At 43.4% G+C, this 8,502-nt stretch overlaps 1 protein-coding gene across 1 annotated transcript in view; it reads right to left on the reverse strand.

Moving 5' to 3' along the window:
• Nucleotides 1-8,502, reverse strand: part of LOC124241290 (centromere protein P-like) — a 222,462-nt gene that overhangs the window by 81,520 nt on the left and 132,440 nt on the right. The gene's annotated exons all lie outside the window — the stretch shown is intronic.

Genomic DNA, 8,502 nt, shown 5'->3' on the forward strand with positions numbered 1-8,502 from the left:
AAGGAAGCCAGCGGTAAAGGTGGGAAACAATTAGACTGAGCTCGTGGTCTGAGTGGGGTCTTGAAACAGGATTTGAATCAGCCGAGGGGAGGGAACAGCTGACTGAAAGAGGTGCGATCATGGACGGCTGAGGCTCACTGGTGGAAGACAGACAACACAGGAAATGTGAGGCTTGGGAGGGCTCGGGAGGCCAGTCACACTGAGATGAGAGATGTGGGGCATCACTGACAAACTGCAAGCAGGGAGTGTGTCTGGAAAGCCATCGTTTCAGGAAGGCAAAAGAGACAGTACTGCAATAATCTAGAAACAAAGCACGTGGAATCACACAGCACAGGCGATAGGAAGAACAAGCAGAAACAGGTATGCTGGGGACTTTGAAAGAAATGCCAGGTAAGGGGCACAAAGAAGAGAAGGGAGCCAAAGAGGAGAACTGTTCTGAGTCTCAGCGATGCTGGTGAGAAACTGAGAGAAAGGGACAGTTTGGGTGAGAATATGCTGGAGTCAGGATTCAGGCAGGAGGACAGGAGGAGTGGTAAAGATGGGAACACATCTGGCTTCACGGAGTTCCAGAGCACAAGACCAGCTGTGCCTAGAAGCCCGGCTCCTCCATAGCGCCCCTCTCCCCTCGCTAACCCGCGTCTGTGCCGCCACCCTGGGGACAGACAGATCTGATATTATGAGTTAGGTCAGTATTATTTCTTTGCATGGTGGGGTGTTGCACGGTGGACAGGTAGTGGGTGTCTCTTGTTTCTCCAAAAGGACAGTAAAACTTCGAAGAATAGAGACAACTCATTTCTGGATCCCTGCATTTTGTGCACAAAGTAGGTGCTAAAATGACTATTGATCCTCCAGTCTAAATGGATCAGCTCACAGCTGTCCAAAGTTGATGTTAATACCACTCCTAAGCAAAACAGAAAAGAATCTGCAAAATTTAAGGGTTTTTAAAGGAAAACTGAAAAATTGAACTGAAAAAGATTTATATAGGGTCATAAAATTTATAAGCAATAATTTCTTTTAATACCTCTTGACATGGACATCAGAAAGCACAGAGTATATTTTATAAACAAATCATGCTTTGACAACTGGTAATACTTAGTAATCAAATGATTGTTCTGTATAATAGCAACATTGACTATGTTTTCCAAAGCTATCAATTAAACATACCATGAATTACTAGGTTCACAGATGCTGACATAAAAGAAAGAAATACACAAATTCTGCTGTTTAAGTGAAACCTCAAAGGGCTGGGTAAAATCCTCTACAAAAGCTATTTGCCTCTTTCCCTTATTTAGAAAACAGCACATTCTCTCACAAGAGAAGTATGTACAGATGGATGGTGACAACTACACATCTGTCCAAAACTGAATGCGAATTCGGATCCTCTATCAGCTTCAAACTCAAAAATAATGAAAGTACCCACAACAAGGTCAGGAATTTCTGGTCAGCTCTAACCTACACCAGATGACTCCAGGGTCCCTTAAACCCCAAAGGCCATGAAATGTGAGGTCCGTCTCTTATAGTGAAAAGACCTGGAATTCTTCTTAGCTGTGGACTTGGCCAATTCACCGTGACTCTGATTTCCAGCTTCCTCACCCATGAAACTGGGGGGAACAGTATCTACCTTCCAAGACTGCTGGGAAGGTTAAATGAGGTGATGTCCACGACAGTGCTGGACAGAGGGTAGCCATCAGATAAGGTGAGTGTTTGTTCCTTCATTGATAGGAGTCTGGGAACCAGCAGGCAGGAAGGTTCATGACTTGCTCAAGGCTGCCAAGCCTCTTAATATGGAAGATATTAATTATTCAAGGAAACTGATTCCTCAGATTGTGAAATACAGTGGGAAAAGGAGTCGGCCTGTTACACCGGGACAGGGGTCAGCAAACGTTCTCCATAGAGGCCACCTCAGTGGCTCCCCTGAGCTTGGCAGCCTGTGCTGTGCACACCTACCTCCTTCACACAGAGCAGAGTGAAACCAGCACAGAACGTGCTCAAGCAGGGGTCCCATCGACACAGAGTGACACCGGGATTCAGAGTCTAAACTACTTCTCGTCAGAGACATGGGAACAGTTTACAAGTAGATCTTAAAAAATCCTGATTATAGGAAAGAAAATTAAGTCTGACTAGTAAACGTGATTCCTTATAACATCTAAAAAGGGAAAAACTGTATTCAAAATAGCAGCCAAACTAGAAGAGAATTGGATCAATAAGCCTGTCCTGCAGATGGATTCCCACCTCTGAGATAACCCATGAATGGGTCCACAGGGACAGGGTGAGCATCTGCACGTAAGCTTTGGCCTCCCTGCTCCATAGCCAGGCAGAGCATGCTCTCAGTGGATGGTTCTCCTGGGGAGGCTGAGTGTTTCATTACTGTTCCTGTGAACATCAGCTCCAACTGAACCTAACCCAAGAGATCAAGAGGCATTTGGGAAAATGTTTTCAGAGAAACTAAAACCTACTGTAAAAGATGTAGTCATGTGTCAGAACACGGTTGATACTACAAGACTTAAACAACATTTCGGCATATTCTAACACATTACTCACATGTCTTTGCTCTGACATCCTGAACAGGAACAGTCGAGACTGTAAGTCATGCTGAAATTTAGTCTGTTACATACTGTTATTTGCAAAGAAGTGAATATTTCTAACTCGATAAATAGGGCTTAGTGATTACACAACTGAAAAATAAATGCATGACTATTTCTTCTTTGAAGATGTGTTTCTCTTTCTACATGGAAATGGATAAACCAAAACTTACAGACTAGCATATTTTTTCCTTTGTACAAAATGTGAAGAATGTGAATCCACACAAGGGAAAGCAGATTGTATTAAAAATAACATGTGATCGCACCAAACACATATTAGTTTGGAAAAGGAAAGGAATACATCATGTTATTAAAATGTCATGGTGCGTTTCTAAGTAACAGAATCTCTGTGGTCAAACAAACTTACATTAAACTATCAGCTGACAGAAGCAAATCTTTTTATAAGTTGGAATCTGCAGAAGGTTTATTTGTTTTACCTAAATTAACAATTACAAAATTTATACATGAATTGTCTGAAATGCTAATTTAACTAGTACTGTGAAACTCAAAGAACGCATTATAAATTGTACATCTATTCCAAGGTAGCAGTTCTTAATTATTTGAAGGACGGACCCCTTTGAGGATAAGATGACAGGTATGATGGATCCTCTATGCAGAAAAATACACACATAAAAACACTTTGCATGCATCAGAAGACTCACAAAACCTTTCCCAAATCCTGTGGGACTCATACCCTAGTTAAGAAATCTACCTAGCCTAAAACCTTATTTAACTTAAAATAAATTTTACATGTAAATATTTCACTAGAGTTAAGGATTAATCAGAGTTAACATTAATTTAAAGTAAATTACCTTATTTCACACAACTATTTAGCATTTATTCCCCCATTTATTTAGCAACATTTTTAAGGCCAAAGAAAAGCTGAAAGAATAATACAATGAACATCTATATACTCTTTACCTACATTCACTAATTAACGCTACTTTGTTACATTCATCTTTCTTTCCATATCCGTATCTATACATATATACACACATATACTTGTATTTGCCAGGGACAGGGGCTGGACCATTGGGATGTAAGTTGCAGATACCATAACACGTCACCCTAATACTTCATTATGAACCTCCTAAGAACAAGGACATGTTCTCTCACAACCACGACACAATCATCATATCTTCACTTTTGTGAAAGGTCCAAGTCAGCTGTCTTGTAGAATGTCCCCTAATCTGCCTTTGTCTGCTTGTTTCCTCATGATTAGAGTTAGCTAAAATATTTTTGGCAAGAATCTCACGTAGGTGATGTCACGTCTTTCCTTTTTCCTCTTTATCAGGAGGCACTAAATGTTGGGCTGGCCTGTTACTGCTGATGCTGAGACACTGGGTTAAAGTGGTATCTTCTTCCCCTTGTAATTAAGAAAATCTGAAAGGTAAGACACTGGGTCTGTGTGAGTATCTTGCCATCCAATAACATTTCCCCTCATGGTTTCAGCCTCCACTGATGATGCTCTAACTGGAGCTCCCTTGTACGTACTAGTCAGCATTCTTCCACAGGAGGACCTCTGACCCTTTGACTGTCTTTTCTCTGTTATGATAAAAAGGATTTTGCATTTGCATCCCTCACCATCCTATTCCTTCTGCGACATGCAAACTGTGCCTTCATGCTGGCTTCTGCACTCTGTTCACATGTCCGCAGGAATCTCTGCATGCTTTCATGCCTGTTGATACAACGAGATGTTTCAGGCACACCTGATACCTTCCCTGGCCCTGATCTGTTACTCGCCATTTCTCCCAGGAGCCTTGGTCCTTCTAGTGGGAAACAGTCCTTAGAAACACAGATCTGGAAGTTAGATGTGGTCACTGCTTTCAGGTCTCCTCAGTGGAAAGAGCTAGGAAATTTATTTAAAACAAAATCATTACTTGTACGCATTCCTCAAAGCAAACTGACTTTTGAGGCATTACTTAAAAATATGTGACACCCACACAATGTAATAAACTAAACTGTATAAGTCCTTTGTTTTTCATAAATTCAAATCAATTCATTTTAAATGACAATTTATGGCATTAATTCATTTTCAGAGTGAAACCTCCAACAGGATGATGACAGGAGCTCAGCCTGTGAATTGCAGAAGTCCTCACCAGCACGGGGGGTGGAGGAGGGAGAGCACCTGAGAACAGGGACCAGGAGCCCATCCAGAGGAGGCCACTGCCATGAGCTCAGCCAATTGCTGAAATTGCAGAGGAATTCAGGGGTGGCTTTGTCAGATTGATTTTTTAAGATATGCTGTAAATTTGGACTTTGATACAAAATATCCTGATTTTTAAAAATACCATATGCTCCAAACAAAACATACCTGCAGGCTGAATACTGCCCATGAATCACGACCTACAGTATAAAGTCAATTCACTATAAACCACAGAGCCTAGTACACCACGAGGGAAACTCGAACATTCAAAATGACCCATGAAATCATAACCATCGACTGCTTTTAGAAGTCTCTTTGAGTGCCTACTACTACATACAATCCCTTGGTTACACATAAAGAGCACACGTTATTTACATTCTAGGATTTGACGACCTAGAACATTCTTAAACTAGGTATTTGCAAGGAACACTCCCTGACACCCCTCAGGGCCTCCCTGACGCTCCCCCAATCCTGTTTTTCTCCAGAGCACTTACACCATTTGTTAAATGAATGGAGAGACCAACAGATTCCTTGCAGCTACTACTACAAGAGACTGTTACACAATCCACACCAACATACTTAGAAAGTGAGGGCAGAGAGGGGAGGAGGCACTAGATACTGGCTGATGAGCACCACAGAACCCAAGTGCCTGAGTGATACCCGAGCTTGGAAAGATGTGACATGTGGCCACAGGCAGCCCTACTCCTTGCTGTCGGATTCCTAACTTGCACAAGATGATTTCTAAAGTCCTTTCCAGTCCTCACTTGTTCAGACTTTGACACTGTTCTCCATTTCTACACCAGAGAAGGTCAGGAAAGAAATTATGTGCAAGCTTGGCTTAAGCGATTTATTTTCATCGTGGTTGGAATATATTGGGCAATGCAAGAAATTTGTGTTGAAGTTCCTTTTTTTTGTGTGTGAGGAAGATTGGCCCTGAGCTAACACCTGTGCCAATCTTCCTCTATTTTGTATGTGGGATGCCACCACAGCATGGCTTGATCAGCAGAGTGCAGGTTTGCTCAGGATCCAAACCCATGAACCCCAGGAGAGTGCAAAGTTAACTACTATGCCACTGGGCCAGCCCCTAAAGTTCCTTTTATGGCGATCAATGTTTCTATTCATAAAATGTCAGTACAGAGAATATTATTTTTTCAGTTTTGTAATTTATCTTCTTGTTCACAACATAATAATGTGCAGATGACCCATGATTCCTAAAGATATTGTTTGATACAGTAATTTAGACCAAAGTCTGATGAGCCAAAAACCAAAAATAAAAATGACAAACAAACATGTAGAAAAGGATTAGGTTCCCCTCTATAGGACCCCGATGGGAACCAAAAAACAGAAGGTTCTCTGCTCATGAAACTTTAGGGAGAAGAGATACACTGCTGTGTCTGGAATGACAACAGGCCAAGGTGTGGAGGAAAACTCCAGTTTCTTTCCAAATGGTGTGTCCACACATGCTGGGCCACCTCTGCAGTTGAGAAGGGAAGCTCCCCACCCAACAGCCCCAGGACTGCGGGAGGAGGCCCTGGGCCCTGGGCAGTCCCTCCAGCCAACTGTTTAAAGAACAGGGTGAGTAAGCCAAGTACACCCCCCACACTGGCATTATACGCCAGGGCCTATTTCTTTCCCAAGCCTTTTGACCCAAGATCAAAGCAAGATGCTGGAGAAGGAAAAGCCCCAGGCTCACAGTGGGAAGAGGACAAAGAAGCCGTAACACACTATCAGAAAAACAATGTCATAGGAAGTGCCTTCCAGCTTTTGGGAACCCCACCAAGAAGGGCCATGTAGGCTACACGACTGAGAGGAGAGCGATGTGGACACACCGTATGGACAGAGGCAGAGAGAGAGGGTGGGAGGCACACGTCCCACGGAGAGGAGAGCGACGTGGACACACCGCGCGGGCAGAGGCAGAGGGAGAGGGTGGGAGGCACACGTCCCACCAAGAGGAGAGCAATGTGAACACACCGTATGGACAGAGGCAGAGAGAGAGGGTGGGAGGCACACGTCCCACCGAGAGGAGGAGCTGCCACTCAGCCCCAGCCAAGTGCTGCCATGCAAAAGCAGGAGCCACATACTGGCAAAACTGGACTTTTCAAGAGAAGCTGAAACCTCCTAATTTTTAAATACAGCAATTCCATCTAAGAAAAATGCACATACATGAGCCTCAAACGATAGATTAAAGAAGCTTCAAACATTCATAGCTGTGCTTCAAGCAGGAATTAATGCAATTGAATACATATATAAAATATATAATTTGTGGGATATTCATAGAATAGAACACCATACGATAACAAGAGTTAACAAAGTACCGCTGGCCACAGCGACCTGGAGGGATCTCAGAAACACTGAACCAAGAAATCCAGACACAAGGGCATGCACTGTATGATCCATTCAGACGAAGTTCAGGAAACCAGTTATGGTGTCTGCAGCCAGGCAGCGGCCCCCTCTAGAGCAGAGAGTGATTCAGAGGAGGGCTTCGGGGATGCTGGGGTTTCCTGATCAGGGTTCAGTTTGTGAAAATTAACTGAGCTGTACCATTATGATGTGGGGTTTCTGTAATACATATTTCAGTTAAAAATTAAAAAACAAAACACTGTGCAGGACAAACAGAATTTTGCCCAAGGGCTTCCCATTTAAGCCACTGTTCTGATGAACTCAGGTTAATAAAATCCAGCTCAACTTTTATGATGTCCCAATCCATGAAGGTAACAGACACAATTTCAACTAAACATAACTGAATAAATGGGAACGTGAGCGTTCAAGCCAAACAGGAGGGCTGCCTCCCCTCAGGTGCTATACCTGGAGAGGGCCTGAAGCTCCGCAGCGGCCAGTGTACGGGCTTGTCCCAAGTAAGGGCCAGAGCAGGGTGCTTGGCAAAGTGGGGCCAGTTGCCTTGCACATCGCGGCACAGCACCCTCTCTATGGCTGCAGCTTCCTCACTGCAACATGTGCCATTTCTCTGGGACGGGGCAAGGACAGTCAGTCTTCACAGCAGGAGAACAGATTCTGCTAACCCTCTGTAAACGTGCTTTGCAAACAGACTGGCCCCCAAATCTGCATGTCAGGAAGACGCACTGGTCTCACCTGACACTTGTGAGTCTTTCTCAACCAGACTTAGAAAAAGGTTCTCTCTCGAAGGATCACATCTTAGTTGATGTGGGAACTGGCATTCTCTCAGGGGTGAGTGGGAAATGGTGTGCTAACAGTGCTTGTCTTCTCAGAGAATGATGTCTTCCTGCTCCCATGTCCTCCCCAAATGCTGTGTGGTCACAGCTGATACTCTCTTGAGGAGGGAGTCACCTGGATCCATCAGCATGTCTACCTCTGTGTCACACCCTACAGGCTGGGCCAGGGGCACTATGTAGGGCCTGGTCTGCGGTTCCCCTGACATGCCTATGGCAGGGCCAAAAGCTTTTAAAGGAAGTCTGGAGAAGTATGCCTGAAGAGACAACTCCAGTCATCAGAAGAAAACTACAGCACAGCTCTTTTCTCAGGTACATCTGGAGTTTGGGTTTATACTTCAATAATGTTGGTACTCTTTACTAAGACTGATAAATATTCTGTTAGTCTATACAGGGTGAGTGTTTTTTAAATTCGTAATTTATAAGTATTCATTCATTTAAGAATTTCATATTTTTTCATATCAGGTATTTCTTGAATGACTTTGACTGCACTTTCAATGGCCAGTTGCCATGCATTAAACTCCCTTTTTTTCTTCAGAATCTTCCAGTAGACGTCTAGAGTTTAGCTAGAAGTCTTGGCTACGAT

The sequence above is a fragment of the Equus quagga genome, chromosome 6, assembly GCF_021613505.1.
Source record: "Equus quagga isolate Etosha38 chromosome 6, UCLA_HA_Equagga_1.0, whole genome shotgun sequence".
NCBI classification, from domain to species: Eukaryota; Metazoa; Chordata; class Mammalia; order Perissodactyla; family Equidae; genus Equus; species Equus quagga.